The following is an 18883-nucleotide window of genomic DNA, read 5'->3' on the forward strand; positions in this document are numbered from 1 at the left end:
CATGTCTTAGGCAGGTCTGCAACCCCGCCTTTCCCCATTATCACCCAGCATACAGCACTTCCACTGCAGCAAGGGATTCTGGGAAATGACATGCAAATGAGCACACAGTGTCACTTTTTGCCTCAATAACCATTTTTAACATGGTTCCCTATAGGCTTAAGCTTGTTAAAAATGGTTATTGAGGCAAAAAGTGACACCGTGTGCTCATTTGCATGTCATTTCCCAGAATCCCTTGCTGCAGTGGAAGTGCTGTATGCTGGGTGATAATGGGGAAAGGCGGGGTTGCAGACCTGCCTAAGACATGCAGATGAGCATACAGCTATATTTGCATATTTGCTTTCCTGTGGAGGGTTTTTGTCACTTTTTTTACTCACCATAACTTAACTCAGTATTATATATATATATATATATATATATATATATATATATATATATATATATATATATATATATATATATATATAATCAGTCAGTCCCTGCTTCAGCACAGGTGACTCAATTAGTCCCTGCTTCAGCACAGATGGCTCATTCAGAGGATCAGCCTTTAATTTATTCTGCACTATCACAACTGGACTAACGGCTATTTCCATTTAATATATATATTTTAATTTTATATATATTATATATATATATATATATATATATATATATATTATATAATATATATATATCACATCACACACTTTGATAAGAGGCCGCATCACTGCCAGTTGTGATCTCTTCTGGAACGGACTCGCGGACCAGAAGCGGACTCGCGGAACCAGAAGCGGACTCGCGGAACCAGAAGCGGACTCGCGAAACCAGGAGCGGACTCGCGGAACCAGGAGCGGACTCACGTTCTCATATATTTCCATTGATATAGTCCAGATCATGTTACAGTAGCCGACTGCTCTTTAGCTACAAAATACTCGCATTTATAAACGTTAGTAATAAAGCAGTATATCTGCCATAATGATATACTGGTCTGACTACTCCATATAACAAAGTAACTAGCTACAACAGTAGCATAAATCTAAGTATTAGGAGATCAACCCAAGAGTTACACTATTTGATACTCTGGTTAACTTGAGCATTAATAGCTACCACTTACTCCATAAGGGGTTACAAATATGGTAATCTTATAGCACTGCAATTATCAATGCCATATACCTGCTACAGTATACGCTTTGTGTAAATAGGGAGCAGCAGAACTTAGTTCCTAAGAGGACTTTATACAGTACATACTGCACTCCTACTCATTCTATCCCATCTTGGTTATTGTAACTCTATACTATGTGTCTCTCTGCATGGCAGCTCCTCACTGTACAATTTATTCAAAATTATTTCGCTGACTTCCTATTAAATGAACAATTAAATAGAAAAATGCTTATATTCTACTTCTCTCTGATGCCCTGCTATGTCTTTGCTGTTGCCCTCTGGTCAAGGCTGTCTCTTGTTTGCACCTCTTGTCTCTTTTGTTGTCGAAACACACACATACACGTTTGAGACACACACTCCTCTCTCCGCTCCATGCTGTTTCCTCCTCTCCTTGGCCCCACCCTCTGACTCCTGACACCTCCTCCTGATTAGCTGCAATACCCAGCAGCAGCCAATCAGGATGTAGGAAGCTGCCCAGGCCCCTAGCAACAGCCCTGCTCTCTCCCTGCTCGGGGAAATCCCGCGCCCCCCCATTTATGTCCAGGTGTGCTTTAGAGTTGGGCCAACATTTGAAAAGCCATTAACCCCTTGGCTGCGAGATGGGGTTAAACAATGTTATGAACTAGAAATTTCCATTTTCTAAAAATTGATTATAATAAAAAATAAAAAGTAAGTTAGTTTGAGCAAAATAAAAATTGCAGTGAAACCGCATCTTTAAAGTCTCTGTCTATGCTCAAACTGAGCCAGCTCTCCATTTATAATCTATGTAGCCATTTCCATCATTAAAATACAGGTTCACAGAGAAAAGGACGTTCCAGGTACACAGAGAGAGAGAGAATGATGTTACAGGTACACAGAGAGAGAAGGATGTTCCAGGTACACAGAGAGAGAGATAATGATGTTCCAGGTACACAGAGAGAGAAGGATGTTCCAGGTACACAGAGAGAGAGAGATAATGATGTTCCAGGTACACAGAGAGAGAAGGATGTTCCAGGTACACAGAGAGAGAGAGATAATGATGTTCCAGGTACACAGAGAGAGAAGGATGTTCCAGGTACACAGAGAGAGATAATGATGTTCCAGGTACACAGAAAGAGATGGATGTTGCAGGTACAGAGAGAGAGAGAGAGAGAGAGAGAGAAGGATGTTCCAGTACAGAGAGAGAGAGAGAGAGAAGGATGTTCCAGGTACACAGAAAGACACAGAAAGAGAAGGATGTTCCAGGTACACAGAGAGAGAGAGAGAGGTAGAAGGATATTCCAGGTACACACAGAGAGAGAGAGAGAAAGAGAAGGATGTTCCAGGTACACAGAGAGAGAGAGGTAGAAGGATGTTCCAGGTAGACACAGAGAGAGAATGATGTGAGAGTGAGAGAGATGTTCCAGGTACACAGAAAGAGAATGATGTTCCAGGTACACAGAGAGAGAGAGGTAGAAGGATGTGAGAGAGAGAGAGAGATATGTTCCAGGTACACAGAAAGAGAAGGATATTCCAGTTACACACAGAGAGAGAGAGAGAGGTAGAAGGTTCCAGGTACACAGAGAGAGAAGGATGTTCTAGGTACACGCACAGAGAGAGATAATGATGTTCCAGGTACACAGAGAGAGAAGGATGTTCCAGGTACACAGAGAGAGAGATAATGATGTTCCAGGTACACAGAGAGAGAAGGATGTTCCAGGTACACAGAGAGAGAGAGATAATGATGTTCCAGGTACACAGAGAGAGAAGGATGTTCCAGGTACACAGAGAGAGAGAGATAATGATGTTCCAGGTACACAGAGAGAGAAGGATGTTCCAGGTACACAGAGAGAGATAATGATGTTCCAGGTACACAGAAAGAGATGGATGTTGCAGGTACAGAGAGAGAGAGAGAGAGAGAGAGAGAGAGAAGGATGTTCCAGGTACAGAGAGAGAGAGAGAGAGAGAGAGAGAAGGATGTTCCAGGTACACAGAAAGACACAGAAAGAGAAGGACGTTCCAGGTACACAGAGAGAGAGAGAGAGAGAGGTAGAAGGATATTCCAGGTACACAGAGAGAGAGAGAAAGAGAAGGATGTTCCAGGTACACAGAGAGAGAGAGGTAGAAGGATGTTCCAGGTAGACACAGAGAGAGAATGATGTGAGAGTGAGAGAGATGTTCCAGGTACACAGAAAGAGAAGGATGTTCCAGGTACACAGAGAGAGAGAGTAGAAGGATGTGAGAGAGAGAGAGAGAGAGAGAGAGAGAGAGAGAGAGAGAGAGAGAGAGAGAGAGAGAGAGAGATGTTCCAGGTACACAGAAAGAGAAGGATGTTCCAGGTACACAGAGAGAGAGAGAGAGGTAGAAGGTTCCAGGTACACAGAGAGAGAAGGATGTTCTAGGTACACACACAGAGAGAGATAATGATGTTCCAGGTACACAGAGAGAGAAGGATGTTCCAGGTACACAGAGAGAGAGATAATGATGTTCCAGGTACACAGAGAGAGAGAGAGATAATGATGTTCCAGGTACACAGAGAGAGAAGGATGTTCCAGGTACACAGAGAGAGAGAGAGATAATGATGTTCCAGGTACACAGAGAGAGAAGGATGTTCCAGGTACACAGAGAGAGATAATGATGTTCCAGGTACACAGAAAGAGATGGATGTTGCAGGTACAGAGAGAGAGAGAGAGAGAGAAGGATGTTCCAGGTACAGAGAGAGAGAGAGAGAGAAGGATGTTCCAGGTACACAGAAAGACACAGAAAGAGAAGGATGTTCCAGGTACACAGAGAGAGAGAGAGAGGTAGAAGGATATTCCAGGTACACAGAGAGAGAGAGAAAGAGAAGGATGTTCCAGGTACACAGAGAGAGAGAGGTAGAAGGATGTTCCAGGTAGACACAGAGAGAGAATGATGTGAGAGTGAGAGAGATGTTCCAGGTACACAGAAAGAGAAGGATGTTCCAGGTACACCGAGAGAGAGAGAGGTAGAAGGATGTTCGAGAGAGAGAGAGAGAGAGAGAGAGAGAGAGAGAGAGAGAGATATGTTCCAGGTACACAGAAAGAGAAGGATATTCCAGGTACACACAGAGAGAGAGAGAGGTAGAAGGTTCCAGGTACACAGAGAGAGTAGGATGTTCTAGGTACACACACACAGAGAGATAATGATGTTCCAGGTACACAGAGAGAGAAGGATGTTCCAGGTACACAGAGAGAGAGATAATGATGTTCCAGGTAAACAGAGAGAGAAGGATGTTCCAGGTACAGAGAGAGAGAGAGATAATGATGTTCCAGGTACACAGAGAGAGAAGGATGTTCCAGGTACACAGAGAGAGAGAGAGATAATGATGTTCCAGGTACACAGAGAGAGAAGGATGTTCCAGGTACACAGAGAGAGATAATGATGTTCCAGGTACACAGAAAGAGATGGATGTTGCAGGTACAGAGAGAGAGAGAGAGAGAAGGATGTTCCAGGTACAGAGAGAGAGAGAGAGAGAGAGAGAGAGAGAAGGATGTTCCAGGTACACAGAAAGACACAGAAAGAGAAGGATGTTCCAGGTACACAGAGAGAGAGAGAGGTAGAAGGATATTCCAGGTACACAGAGAGAGAAAGAGAAGGATGTTCCAGGTACACAGAGAGAGAGAGGTAGAAGGATGTTCCAGGTAGACACAGAGAGAGAATGATGTGAGAGTGAGAGAGATGTTCCAGGTACACAGAAAGAGAAGGATGTTCCAGGTACACAGAGAGAGAGAGAGGTAGAAGGATGAGAGAGAGAGAGAGAGAGAGAGAGAGAGAGAGAGAGAGAGAGAGAGAGAGAGAGAGAGAGAGAGAGAGAGAGAGAGAGAGAGAGAGAGAGAGAGAGAGAGAGAGAGATGTTCCAGGTACACAGAAAGAGAAGGATGTTCCAGGTACACACAGAGAGAGAGAGAGGTAGAAGGATGTTCCAGGTACACATAGAGAGAGAATGATGTGAGAGAGAGAGAGAGAAGGATGTTCCAGGTACACACAGAGAGAGAATGATGTGTGAGAGAGAGAGAGAGAGAGAGAGAGAAGGATGTTCCAGGTACACAGAAAGACACGGAAAGAGAAGGATGTTCCAGGTACACAGAGAGAGGTAGAAGGATGTTCCAGGTACAGAGAGAGAGAGAGAGAGAAGGATGTTACAGGTACACAGAAAGAGAAGGATGTTCCAGGTACACACAGAGACAGAGAGAGGTAGAAGGATGTTCCAGGTACACACAGAGAGAGAATGATTTGAGAGAGAGAGAGAGAGAGAGAGAGAGAGAGAGAGATGTTCCAGGTACACAGAAAGAGAAGGATGTTCCAGGTACACACAGAGAGAGAGATAATGATGTTCCAGTTACACACAGAGAGAGAGAAGGATGTTCCAGTTACACACAGAGAGAGAGAAGGATGTTCCAGGTACACACATAGAGAGAGAAGGAAGAGAGAGAGAAGGAAGAGAGAGAGAAGGAAGAGAGAGAGAAGGAAGAGAGAGAGAAGGAAGAGAGAGAGAAGGAAGAGAGAGAGAAGGAAGAGAGAGAGAAGGAAGAGAGAGAGAAGGAAGAGAGAGAGAAGGAAGAGAGAGAAGGAAGAGAGAGAAGGAAGAGAGAGAAGGAAGAGAGAGAGAGAGAGAGAGAGAGAGAGAGAGAGAGAGAGAGAGAGAGAGAGAGAGAGATGTTCCAGGTCCACAGAAAGGGAGAAGGATGTAACAGGTATACAGAAAGGGAGAAGGATGTTCCAGGTATACAGACAGAAAAGAAAAAAAAGAGATGGGAGGTGGAGCGCAGAGAAAGAAAAGGACAGACAGGGAGAAGGATGTTCCAGGTCCACAGACAGGGAGAAGGATGTTCCAGGTATACAGACAGGGAGAAAGATGTTCCAGGTATACAAACAGGGAGAAGGATGTTCCAGGTCCACAGACAGGAGAAGGATGTTCCAGGTCCACAAAAAGGGAGAAGGATGTTCCAGGTATATAGAAAGGGAGAAGGATGTTCCATGTATACAAGCAGTGAGAAGGATGTTCCAGGTATACAGAAAGGAGAAGGATGTTCCATGTATACAGACAGTGAGAAGGATGTTCCAGGTCCACAGACAGGGAGAAGGATGTTCCAGGTATACAGACAGGTAGAAGGATGTTCCAGGTCCACAGAAAGGGAGAAGGATGTTCCAGGTATACAGACAGGGAGAAGGATGTTCCAGGTATACAGACAGGGAGAAGGATGTTCCAGGTATACAGACAGGGAGAAGGATGTTCCAGGTACACAGATAGGAGAAGGATATTTTGAGGTGGAGTCTCTTGGCATCATTTCATCAAATTATTGTATCTGTATCAAACTGCACGTTTCTCTGTTTTCTGTGTGTCAAACACCTCTGCCAAGTTGTTAACCCTTCTTGGATAACAATCTGCCTCACATACAACAATCTGTGATTAAAACCATAGTTGCATTTTTGTGTATTCATTTATTTTTTCTTAAAAACACCCTTTCCTTTGATACATAGACCCACTCTAATAATTTCACTGTACTATACTTTACCGATGTGATCCTTTTCTTTCTGATATCAATATCGGTCACATTGACTTACTTCCATTGCTAGCTTCATTGATGAAGATGTGCCGTTCAGTTGCACAGTGTGGTGATTTTCAACGGCTAAATTTGACCAGATGATCCACAAGACTAAATTTGGTGATTGTGCATATTTATATACCAGGACCCAGCCATTGTTTTTTATTTACCATGGGGTTTTTTTTTAAGCTAATTCAAAAAAGGTTGTATAATATTATAATGCAATTATATAAATGAACTATAATATAGCTGTCTAAGTAGACAAGGTTCAGTGGTTTACAATAAAAGGTCAGTCCAACCTAGGATGGAATTGAACTAAGGGCTCTTCAAAGGTACATTATACACAGGTGTAGGGTGTAGACCAAGGGTGGACAACCTTTTTTTCGGGCATTCCCAACCCATTTGTTGGACGGACCGCTGTCCTACTTACTGCCCCTACATCCGGTTTAAAGTAATAGCTAAACCTAAAGTAAATAACACCAAAGTAGCCAAGGATAATAAAAATGATAAATTATAAACATTTTTGATGAGAAGAGAAGGAAAAAAAAAAGTGAATTCCAATTAAAAAGAAAAGAAGAACGTGAATGTAACATGTCCCCGTGCTATTTCTGAGCGTGCATTTCCGGTAACACTTTCGCAATATATGGATTGATTTCGGGGGTGGATAACAGAAGCAGACTGACGCCCACAAAGTTCATTGATGAAATAACGACTGCTCGCCAAACAAACACAGGGGACTTCAATGTCGTTTTAATGTCGTTATTTAAATTCACTTGATTTGATGTTTTTCATTGTTAAAGAAGTTATTCAAATTGGCTTCATCTTCAAAATGTGTGTTAATAAGTCGTAAGTTTCCCCTGCCATGTTTAACTGGAAGGATTTCGTACTGTTCCTTTCCTTTTTTTGCTCCTGCATCAGTCGGGCCATTTCCATATGCGACCGCGAGCCAGTCCCAAATGCCACCGCGGGCCATTCCCAAATGCCACCGCGGGCCATTCCCAAATGCCACCGCGGGCCATTCCCAAATGCCACCGCGGGCCAGTCCCAAATGCCACCGCGGGCCATTCCCAAATGCCACCGTGGGCCAGTCCCAAATGCCACCGCGAGTCATTTCCATATGCCACCGCGGGCCATTCCCAAAAGCCACCGCGGGCCATAGCTTGGCCACCCCTGGCGTAGCTCAACTCCAGTCCTCAAACCCCCCCCCCCCCTCCTCCAACATGCCAGGTTGTCAGGATACCCCAGCTTCAGCACAGGTGGCTCAATCAGAGGCTCTGTCAAAGACTGAGCCTCTGATTGAGCCACCTGTGCTGAAGCAGGGACTGATGGAGCCACCTGTGCTGAAGCAGGGACATATGGCGCCACCTGTGCTGAAGCAGAGATATCCTGAAAACTTGACCTGTTGGGGGGGCTTGAAGACTGGAGTTGAGCCCCCCCTGGGGTAGCAGATATATCTGCCGGAATCCCCCCCCCACAGCGCCCGCGAGGGGATGGCAGAAACGTGCTTGTGACCAGGGAGTAAAAATGAATTCCCCTCCTTCTCTGGCCTTTACTCAGCAGCTGCACAATCCTCCTTCATGAATAGGGGGAGGGAGAAGAGGGTCTTTGAGCTACCCCACAAAACATTGGGGGGGGGGGGGGAGGGGACTGCGTCTCCTATTCTTTGCCAAACTGCAACCCAAACCTGCCCATCATACCCCATTAAAAAGTGTCCCACCTTTCATTCCCCATGTGGGAAGTGTCCAACTTCCAAACCTAGACCTCTAATGCATGCGGGAAAGTAATCACTTCTCCCCCCCCCCCCCTTCTCCTTTTCCACTTCTCTCCCCCCCCCCCCTTCTCCTTTTCCACTTCTCTTTCTACATTGTGACCTGATGCAGGGGTTTTTTTTTTTTCTTCTTCTGGGAAGATCCCACTGTTTTGGTACATGCCCCCATCCCACAGTAACTCCTCTTTCAATCCCTTCCCCCCCTCTCTCCCCTTTCAGAGGGGAGGCTCCTAGCCTGCCAAAGAAGGGATTGTTTTAGAAATCAGTCATCCAAAAAAAAAAAAGAAAGAAGAAGAGGAGAGAAGCAGATTCATGCTCCCTGCAATCCCAGCAGAACATGTTCAGTGTTTAACTGCCCCCCAACTCCACTCAGCCTCTGAATAAAAGAAATCAGACCCCAGCTCAGCAAAGTTCTCCTTCCTGCAGAACACTGCCCAAGACTCAAGGATTTGCTGCAATTTGCCCAAGTTTCCAGCTCCTGGTAAGTCCCAACTTTGAAACCCTACCAACAACTGGATCTTTGTGCATTACTTCACATTTCTGATCCCCTTGTTTTTCTTTTGGGGGTCTACACACTTTTTTTTTTAACTTCTTCCAGATCACCAGGTTCCTACATAGTGTGTAACCAGCTCCAAAAGTTTCTCCCCATATGGGTTTTGTGCACCAGTTGTAGGATCTTCCCCCCACACTCTTTTGCTCAGTTTCATGCAGGCTAGGCCTGGTCTGTTGTTGCTGGTGTGATTTCTCATTAAGCTTTCCTTGTGGGTTTCAAATATTTTGAAAACCGTGGTAGAGATGATCAACTTATTTTGACAGTAAAGTTTGAAACCCCCTTTGTCAGATGGGGGCTTCCTGCCATTCCAGCCACTAAAGGGAGGGCTTTAATGAAAATAGGAAGACCATTTTGTGTTCTTACAAATGTCAAATATGACAATGTAATTCCCCCTGATTTCCTGCCTCCTACTTTGTATGAGGTTCTGTCCCAGTAATTATTGGGGCAAGTGACATTCCTGGACAGTTGATGCATTCAATGTCTATGGGGGATGTAGTGGTTTTTTTTTTTTATTGTAAAAGGACTCTGTCTAGTTCACCAGATCCCAAACACACACACACACATGCTGAGGACATGCGCCTGTATTTACAACAAAAAAGGTGTATGTTTTATTTAGGGAAACACTTTATTTGTTGATGGGTGGAGGGGGGGGGGGGGAAATGTCACTTTGTTAGAAAAAGAACTGTGTCCCAAGCATGGTGATGGGTGAAATAAAGTGTCCAAGTATTTGCATATAGTGATTTACAGAGAGGAGGAACATGAGTAAGAATGGAAACAATTAGCAAGAAATTGCATTTTATTACTGAACTATTAAAATGTTCATATTGAGTTTTTTGTTTTTTGTTTTCTGGTGAAATCTGGTGTTTTTTGGCAAATCCACGCTGCAAAAGGTTGATAAAAATGTGAAGAAGAAAAAAAAAATGGTGAAAATGCAAAGCAAGCTTTTCTAAATTTGCTTTAATTGTTTGCACAAACTTTTTTTCCGCCTCGTGAATTTATGAATACATTTGCACAAATATTTACACAAATGTCCTGGGGACAACTTTGCTTCTCTTGTTATGTTCTGCAGAGAACCACAGTTTGTACACATTATATGTACACTGATTTGTTTGTAAAAGGGAACACGGTTCACATTAGACTATTCATGATCTGTATTTATATACTGTATACACGCACACTGTGTGTATATTATTATTTATATGGCACCAACCGTGTATGCAAAGCTGTACTAGGGAGATAGTACAATGCAGGGGATTCTCATACAATAAGTGTAACAAACTCAATCAGAACAGAGGAAAGGAAATCCCTGTCCCGCAGAGCTAACAATCTAAGCTCTGCATACCATGCAAAAGATGTGGTAATGCACTACATACTTGATCCTGTGTTTGCATCAGTTACTTAGTTTTCTTTATGAACTCTGGATTATTGACCTATTAGGGTAAATATTCGCTCTACACAGAATTTCAATCGATTTTTAAAATTACCAATAACTGATTTCCCAGCGCTGGGTATGTAATCACTTGTTACGGAGTGTAGTAAGGATGTCGCGCGAAAACAAATCAGTTACACGCCAACAGAGAAAGTAAAGTGTATAATATGTATATTGTGCTAGATAAAGTTGCATAATGTGCTATTTAGCACTATATGGATACAGCACCGAGCGCCCACTTTGCATTGAGAAAAGTTTGCATTCTTGAGACATCACCTAGTAAAAAATCGACACATCGGACACATGTTGATGGAATAAATAAACCCCATAATCATGTATTTTTACGCCTCGTGTTGTTATGATTAGGGATTATGTGCTTCAAACAGAGTACAGTAAAGTGTGTGTGTGTGTGTGTGTGTGTGTTTATATATGTATGTATATAGGTAAAGTTTCTATGTGACATTTACTGCATCAGTTTTATGCTAATGTGATACATTACATAATTATGTAGTTAGATCCACTATGTTATTCTGATCATTTTGGGGTCCTTTTAAGCATTACGGGTATCATGCACATACACATGTATCTGTCATCATAACTCTGTGCCCAGGACATACGTGAAAACGAGCGGTAACTCTCACTGTATTACTTCCTGGTAACACAATTTTATACATAAAATAAATAAATAAGCACAATAGTGAGAGACCACTTCCTTTTTTGTTTTGTTCTTTTAAAATGGTTTCCGCGTTTGCCCGGGCTTTAAATCTGTCACCCCTACGTTAAATTGCATTTGGGAAGTTGGTGCTGCATGTTAAACCATCTCAAAATCCATAGGTGTAAAAAAAAAAAAAACCCCAAACTCCCTGATAAGAAAAATAACTTGTCCCATATTGATATAAATGTCTTTCCTACGTTTGTACCAGATGTGCATATGAATCCCCCCTCGCTAATTGACCATACAATTAAGTCGCTCCCGCAGAGAATACAACATTTGGCCATACCAAATTGATGCAAACCCTTCAACAGTATTTCATGTAATTTACTTGATTTTTGCTATTTACGCAACCTGTTAACCCCACGTTGCCGGCCCTCACTGGGTTAACTTCTCTCTTGTGAATAGTTTGACTCTGGGAGAAAATGTCCCTTATTAGGGAATTCTGCAAAAAATATCAGATGGATGTGTAAAGGGAACTACTTCAGGGGGTCTCAACTGCAGTCCTCAACAGCCCCCCCCTCTCTCCCCAACAGGTCAGGTTTGAGGCTATCCCAGCTTCAGCACAAGTGGCTCTTTCCGTGGCTCGGCTCAATCCGTGACTGGTATAGCCTCAAAACCTGACCTGTTGAGGAAGGGTCTTGACGCCTGAATTACATAATCTTGACTTTCTATCATGTACAATATATAATCCCTTCAAGCAGAGTTGTATGTAGACATGTCAATTTTTACTCCTCTTCTGAGAGTCTGGCGTTGGTTTAGGGTCTGCACTTTTTAAAACCCATTTTTTGGGGGGCGCAGGACATGTAAATCTCATTGAGATGTCTCTTTTATAACAGAAGGGCGCTTTTTCAGCATTTTTTAACATTGTCGGCCAAACTTCACAGACGCCAAACCTTTCCGTTTCGTCAATGTCGGCCAAAAAGACGGTGGCGCTTGGAGATTTTCGGTACATGTTGCCATTTTTGTGGTTCATAAAAGTGCAAATGTTTCTAGCATCCCTACACGTACGATTGGCGCCGGAGCGCACGGCGTCGCCCGCGCCTGTCGCTCGGGTGACTTGTGCTCATAGAGTTAGCGCGACAGGGAGGCGTAGGCGGAGGCTGGTTCGCCGTGGTTGGCTGAACCGCTCGCGTGACGCGGCCGCACTATGGACGGCCTCGTGGAGAAGAGGACTGTTGCTCGCGCCTTCGTGCCCGCTATTAACGCAGCCTTAGAAACATTGGTGTTACTGTCTCTGCGCTTCTTTATCTCAGGCTATGCTGGAAAAACTGTGTAATACGGCAGGCATAAGCTTATAGGGGTCCCATGCTAAAATGGACAAGAAGCAAAAAGTAACAGCAAGTGCTCATTTGCATGTAATTACCCAGAATCCCTGGCTGCAGTGAGAGAGCATTGTATGCTAAGAGATAATGGGAACAGGCAGGTTTCGGGGCCTATCTGAGACGTGAATGTGTTTTTATTAGAAAAATATAACGTTTGACAGTTTCCTTGATTGGTGTTCCCAAACCATTGTTTTGTCTCCAGAGGGGTCTGCAAGACGTTGGGAAGCGAAAGGGTTAAAAGAGTACGCTCCTCCGTGTCTGCCATGGGTCCCTAAAACCTCCTTCATCACCTCATTGTCACGGTGGTCAGTGGTTAAAGTGCACACAGGGATTCTGGGTAATGCCATGCCACTGCTACTGCAATGCATTATGGTCCACCTGGCAGAGAGCGGGCCCACCGTTCTCCTTCCATGTAGAACGGTGGTGTGCAAATTGCCTTTGCTTTCTGGTTGTAACCCTGACGGGGTACCTCGCGGGGAAATCCTCTCGTAGTTTTCCGTTTGGGGTTATTGATTGATATCTGTGTGTTTCGTGCGGGGGGGTGGGGTGGGGCGGGACGTTCTGTTTTGGCGTTTCTGCTGCCGGTAGCTAGGAGGTCACTACGTCGCCACGAACAGGCGCTGGGATTTATTCCACATTCACCGGAGTCGGCCGACCCGCCATTTTCAGCCCAAATCCCTCTTTTTGAAGTCTGTAGGGGATTTCGCCCGGAAACGGACCACTCGGATTGACACTGAATCCCTTTTATATGTGGCTACCATTATTTAATATCGTGCTTTTTTTTGCGTGTAGGCGTAACGTGGCTAAACTGCGAAGCGCGAGTTCAATAGTAAATGGGCGGTTACCGCAGAGAAGTCTGGGTTCTTTTTATGGCAGCTCCGATCTGTGTTGCTAATTAGGACGGTCGTTTTAAAGCAATGAGGAGCCATGTAGCTGGCAGTGTAGTGGTTAAGGCAGCCAGGAAGCGGCGTGGCTGCCTCTAACGATGCTTTGGCGCATAGGAAAAGCCACGTACCGGTTCTTTCATTATATCCTCATTAAGAGATTAGTGGCCAACTCCAGGCTTCAAGTGGCCACCAACAGGCCCGGTATTCGTAGGGTGACCAGATGTCCCGGTTTTTAGGCCTTTGTCCCGACCTTTTTTTGGCCGCTGTCCTGGTTTTTATCGGCATGCGCGATTGGCGCTGGCTACGTGGCCGGAAAGCGCACGAACAGCCGGCATGTGGCGATCGTGCATGGGCAAAATTTGGCACCCTAGGTGGCTCAACCAGTCCCAGCTTCAGCACAGGTGGCTCAACCAGTCCCAGCTTCAGCACAGGTGGCTCAACCAGTCCCAGCTTCAGCATAGGTGGCTCAACCAAGTCCCAGCTTGACTGAGCCACTGATTGAGCCACCTTTTGCTGAAGAACAGGAGCTGATTGAGTCACCTGTGCTGAAGCTGGGACTGATTTAGCCACCTGTGCTGAAGCAGGGATATCCTTAAAGCCTGACCAGGTTGGTGGCCCTTGGGGACCGGAGTTGTCGCCCCCTGCACTAAGAGTTAGCACATGGGAGGGTGGCGCTGAGCTTCGGTAATTGGCCGGGCGCTCGCAGTTAATAGGAGTTCTCCTTGATGTCAGGTGCAAGCCTGTCCTGGTGATGGAAGCAGCGGGAGGTCAGACACGGAGGTGTATGTGTATGACCCCAGGGCATGAGGGGAGGGGGGTATATTTGGAAGCTGCAAGAGGCAGCATGTAAGGCTGTAAAAACACATTTTCTACTTCACTTCAGAATGTTGGAGATTTAAGCTAGCGAGGCACCTTGGGAATTAGGTTACCCCTTTGCCACAGCAGCGTAAATGACCAGTTGCCCAGTATCCTCCAGTTAGGAATAATGATGTGGTTACCCCTCCCCCTCTCCCAGAGATTCATATAATGCGAGGTGTTTGGCCAAATGAGCCGAAAATGCCTTTGCAAACATTTAAGGAAAATAATTAGTAAGCGTTCAGCGAAATATCGTTAGTGAGCAAAACAGTGTTTTTCTAATTAGTCAGGGAATTAACGAGGCAGCCAAAGCACGCAATTTGTAAAACAATTTTAACACAGGATTGACGGGGGGGGGGGGGGGGTGATTTTCTCCACAGCTGAACCCCGGTAATTTCAGCTCCGGGGACCCCCTGCTGCCGGAGATACTTACCTCCTGTAGGGGGCGTCGGTAGCCGCTTGGCTAGCAGGGTTCACATAATGGCGGGAGTTCCAAAACTCCCGCGCGCCGCTGGCAAATAGGAAGCAGTGACATCATCAGGTGCGGCCTCCTATTGGCCCGCGTGACGCGGGAGCTTTAAACTTAGCCGAGATTCCGGCACCCTCTTCGGAGGTCTGTATCTCGGGAAGCAGGAGGTCCCCGGAGCGGAAATTAAAGGGGGTTCAGTCCCCGGAGACCCCCTGCTTCAAACCTATGTAAGAAAACAAAAAAACGCTTGGATTGCTCCTTTGAGTAAATGTTAAGAGATCTAAGTGAATTTAGCGATTTAGCATGCTACACTAAATTGCAATGCACATTGATTTTAATGCTGGGCGAATTGCTTGCGATCTCTGACTCGGGCGCGGATTTTTTTCGCGATGCGAGGAGAACACGGTTTAGGGTGTCGCGCACGTGTCGAGTGAGCAGCATCACGGTGCCGTGTTGCGAAGCGCTCCACTCGTTCTCGTGGTTTGGGGCACGACGACCGCAATAATGCCTGGAGTCTGTGCGGTGTAAAAGCATTCTCGTGGCGTCCTGCGTGCTCGTCGACAGCTGCGTCACGTTGAGTAAGGTCAGTCCTTCCGCAGCTGTCACTTATCGGCCTCAAGACGTGGCAGTGGGAAGGCACAACCAAGACTGGGTCCATTGTGTGTTACCCTGGGGGGTGTGTGTGTGGGTGGGATGCACCTGGCACCCGTAGGTGTGTGGGGAGAAGCCACCTGGCACCCTTAGGCATTTATTCATTTTACCTTCTTTTACAACACTTTCTCCAATATGTCTATGCCCTAAAACAGGATGGGAAGTTGTGTTTTTTTTTTTTTAATTGAAATCCCATTTTTTTTATTTTTAAAAAGTAGTTAACAAAAATAAAAAAAAGTGTGTCTAATTATGGCATCAGTGAGAAAGGGAACACAGGCACAACGGATTTGAAATCCAAACTCATTTATTGAGCCAAACACACAACGTTTCGACCGTCAAGGTCTTTATCAAGTGACATAGTGGCATAACATGCAATCCCAATAACAGCATTTAAATAGCATCACAATCCCCACAATGCAATATGTCCCATTAGCAAATGATAGAAAACATGTGATACATATCTCCATTCCTCCAATGTCCTTCCTTCTGAAGTAATCATTCGCTTCCTTCAGCTGCCTCTTGAGTCCTTCAATCTGTGATCGCAATGCTGCGTCCACATCCGATGACGTCATCCTCCTGGGTCCTGGGTGTTGAAACCCCTTCATCCTGCGTCGCGTCTCCATGAATTGCGCATGCGCGGTCCTTCTTCCGGCGTCCATCTTTAGTGATGTCATCATTCTGGGCCTTTAGCAGTGGAACACATGCCGCACGGTGCGTTCACCGTCTCGCATGCGCAGTCCGCCCAAATATGCCGATTTCAGCCTGTTGAACGCTCCACTTGATACATAACGATTCCAGCCGCATCGCGACCACTGCGCATGCGTAGTGTGGATCTCCAGGACAGTCACATCATCCTCATTGTGGTCATCTTCTTTTGTGTCCCTTGCAATATCAGAATCTTCTGTCTTCATAGTTCCTGCAGCATTATTGATGTCTTTGTCATGAGGCTTAATCATGGTATCATCCGTGCGAAAATAGCGTCATTATGCCCAGAACTGCAGGATTCAGAGACTGTCAATGTGATAATCATAAAATATGCGGGCGTTATACACCGTTAACGACCTCCGCTCTCTCCAGCGCAGGAAGATTCAATTATTTACCAGCGCGCTATAAGGCGGCAGATTTCCCCCCCGAATGAATATATATATTATTGCAGCAGGGGGGTCTCTGGAGCTTGAACCCGTTAATTTCAGCTCTGGGGACCCCCTGCGTCCGGAGATGCTTGCCGGCGAGTTAGGTGCGGGTAGCCCCTCTCCTCGGGGTTCACAATATGTCGGCTCTTCCGATATTTCCCGGCCTGCGGGGCCAATGGGACGCCGTGACGTCTGCCTTGGGAAGAGCGCGGGGCCTCGGCAGCCGCACCCCATTTTGCGCACCCCTGTTCTAACGTATTGATCAAGTGCGTGCTGATCCCAGTGCTGCAGTGACCAGGTTTAACAATGCATTGCTGGCCTCACTAGAATTGAAAGGGTTAAACCAGAGGTGGGCAACGCCAGTCGTCAACAGGTCAGGTTTTCAGGATATCCCTGCTTCAGCACAGGCGGCTTAATCAGTGGCTCAGTCGAAGATTGATCCAGCTGTGCTGACACAGTCTCTTCGATTGAGCCACCTGTGCTGAAGCAGGGATATCCTGAAAAACCTGACCTGTTGGTGGCCCTTGAGGACTGGACTAAGCGGCTACTGATTGAGCCACCTACCTATGCTGAAGCTGGGACTGATTGACCTACCTGTGCTGAGGCAGGGATATCCTGAAAACCTGACCTGTTGGTGGCCCCTATGGACTGGAGATGAGGTCATCAGGGGAGAAGGCTCTTAAAATACAACAATGTAAAGCATACGTACGCACCGTAAGACAGGAGACCATTATAATCCGCCTGGGGTTTATCACGCAGAGCCGGCTCTCGCTAAAAATCTCTTTCATTAAGATGATAAACTCATTTTAACCCAACTTGCTGCCAATTTGCAACACAATGCTGCAATGATGAACACTTGTGAGCACACAAACGCACACCTGCCTCAGCCCATCATGGCACAGCATACCGTGCTTCCACTGCAGCAAAGGATTCTGGGCCATGACGATACATCGCCTGCCACTCTGGCCGCGAAAGGGTCCATTCTGTCTTCACCCAAACAGTGCTCGGGCTGTAGGACTGTAAGATTGGTTGGTCCTGTTGCCAAAGTGACAGGTCTGGGGTTTTCCAGGGTAATTTGCCTCAAGGGCCTGAGATGCCACAAACCTTTAAAAAAAAAACAAGACCGGGGTCATTTAAAAACATCCACGGTCACCTGAAACCTCAAACCCCCGAGAGCGTCCGCAAACCGCTCAGGAGAAGGCTTCCCACAGCTCCCAGGGGGAGACTTCCAGCCACTTCTACTGGGCAGCCCAGAAAGGGAGCTAGTGACAGGAGTATGTTTATTAGGGAAAAGGGCTGTGTTCACTAAGTAGTGATACTCCAAAACACGCCTTTCAGTGCTGGGAAACAACTTCTGTAAAGTATCTTTTGGCATAGCACCGTTTACTAAATTTGGCCCCAAATGTAGCCAATTGATTTTTTTTTTTTTTTTACATAAAATTATTATTTTTGTAAATGTTTAATATTTCTGTGCCAAACTAAAGCTTTGGAGAGTTTTTACAATCTTTAGCTAATGCCTTAAGTGGTAGCACTGTTTGTCTGTCCACCAAGCTCTGTCTTGTTCCAAAGTATTCATGATGCCATTGTTGGTCAGATACAGTAAGTAGCTGACCTGGAGAAATGCAGAATGATAGATATATATTATGCATAGCATCCATACTGTATATATATTATGCATAGCACCCATACTGTATATATATTATGCATAGCACCCATACTGTATATATATTATGCATAGCACCCATACTGTATATATATTATGCATAGCACCCATACTGTATAAGTAACAACGTTTCAGAACAGCAATGCTGTTTGTCTGTCTGGGCGTGTGGCAATGTGTATGTCTTGGTGTGTGTGTGACAGTGTATCTGTCTTTCTGGGTGTGTGACAGTGGGTCTGTCTTGGTGTGTGTAACAGTGTGTCTTTCTGGGTGTGTGTGTGACAGTGTGTCTGTCTGGGTGTGTGTAACAGCGAATTTGTGTAGTTGTGGCATTAGCAGGGTCTACAGGTGTGTGTGTGTGTGTGTGTGTGTGTGTGTGTGTGTGTGTGTGTGTGTGTGTGTGTGTGTGTGTGTGTGTGTGTGTGTGTGTGATTTGGCACAGACTTGTGACGCCTGATTGCCTCCGATGTGTGGTGTTTTTGTGCTATTAATTTACACGCAATGTTCAGCGTGGGTGAATGTGAATTGAATGTGATTTGAACCCCAGCGTTTTCCCCATTTGACTTGTTCTCTCTCTGCTCTGGGCAGAACATAGAGCGTCAGCTCTGCGGGTTCCGTCTAGTGCCTGGAAATTCTATGTACATATAAGAAGAAAAAAAAGTATATTCTTATGAGAGAATCTTGTTAAATGTCCTCTGATCTATGGCGGAGCGGGGATCAGTCCAGGCAGTGCAGCGCCGGTGGCGATTTGCTCGCGGCCAAATGTCCCATTCCAGTGT

The 18883-nt window shown here is 45.4% G+C and overlaps 1 protein-coding gene across 3 annotated transcripts in view; it reads left to right on the forward strand.

Annotated features, from left to right (window-relative positions):
• Positions 1–8681: 8681 nt before the first annotated feature.
• The window catches only part of BOC (BOC cell adhesion associated, oncogene regulated), a 112230-nt gene continuing 102028 nt past the window's right edge, over positions 8682–18883 (forward strand). For 2 of the 3 annotated variants that reach the window (XM_075592861.1, XM_075592863.1), the window contains exon 1: positions 8685–8911. The gene's annotated coding sequence lies outside the window, so the exon portion shown is untranslated. Of the gene's footprint in view, positions 8912–18883 lie in introns of all 3 variants that reach the window. The other variant, XM_075592862.1, reaches the window with a different exon arrangement.

This window comes from Ascaphus truei, chromosome 3 (genome assembly GCF_040206685.1).
Source record: "Ascaphus truei isolate aAscTru1 chromosome 3, aAscTru1.hap1, whole genome shotgun sequence".
NCBI classification, from domain to species: Eukaryota; Metazoa; Chordata; class Amphibia; order Anura; family Ascaphidae; genus Ascaphus; species Ascaphus truei.